This window comes from Arachis ipaensis, chromosome B04 (genome assembly GCF_000816755.2).
Source record: "Arachis ipaensis cultivar K30076 chromosome B04, Araip1.1, whole genome shotgun sequence".
Taxonomy (NCBI): Eukaryota; Viridiplantae; Streptophyta; class Magnoliopsida; order Fabales; family Fabaceae; genus Arachis; species Arachis ipaensis.
The window spans coordinates 111,555,868-111,556,715 of NC_029788.2; positions in this window are offsets into that span (position 1 = coordinate 111,555,868).

Consider the following 848-nt stretch of genomic DNA (forward strand, 5'->3'; position numbering starts at 1 on the left):
ACGCATGACACAAATTTTTTTTTAGAACTTAAATAAAATTTACAATAAAGAAGGATTGATGCAAATAATGATAGTAAAAAAATAAAGTTAATTAAATTAATATATATATCTACAATAAAAATACAAAAATCAATGTTTTAAGTGGTATTTAAATACATAATTTCATTGATTTAGCACTGAATTAGTAGTTAAATATTTATTATGAAGATTAGCGGTGAACACGGATCGGATCGGATATGGCCAAAATTGCGATTCGATCCGCACTAAAATCATCGGAACGGATCGGATCCAATATCCGCAGTTTTTAAGCTTGGATCCGATCCGATCTACACATTTGCAGATCGGATATCAAATATATCCGCAAAACACAAAAATATTTTAAAAAGCTTATTTTTATTAAAAAAATAGTAATAAAATTCATATTTTCTACTTTTTTAAATATGTTTACTCTTAAAATAATATTAAACATACTTTTCTTAAATAATAAAATTAAAATAATATAACATATATGATAATTATTAGTTGAAATAAAACATAAGAAGAATATTTACTTATTTATTTATTTTTGCGGATCCACGGATATGCAGATACCTACATAAAATTCGCAATCCGATCCTATAAATGTGCGGATCTGATCCGATCCGATTGTCTTGCGGATCAGATTCATATCTGCAATTTTCGGATCAAATTCAGATAAATACCGCGAATATGCAGATCGGATCCGATCCATGAACACCCATATTTACCGGTATTACTTTTTTGAAATCATTCTTTTGAAAAAGTATTCTAGAAACAAATAAATAATATATATTTTAAAATTTGAATTGAAATTAATTATTATAATATTA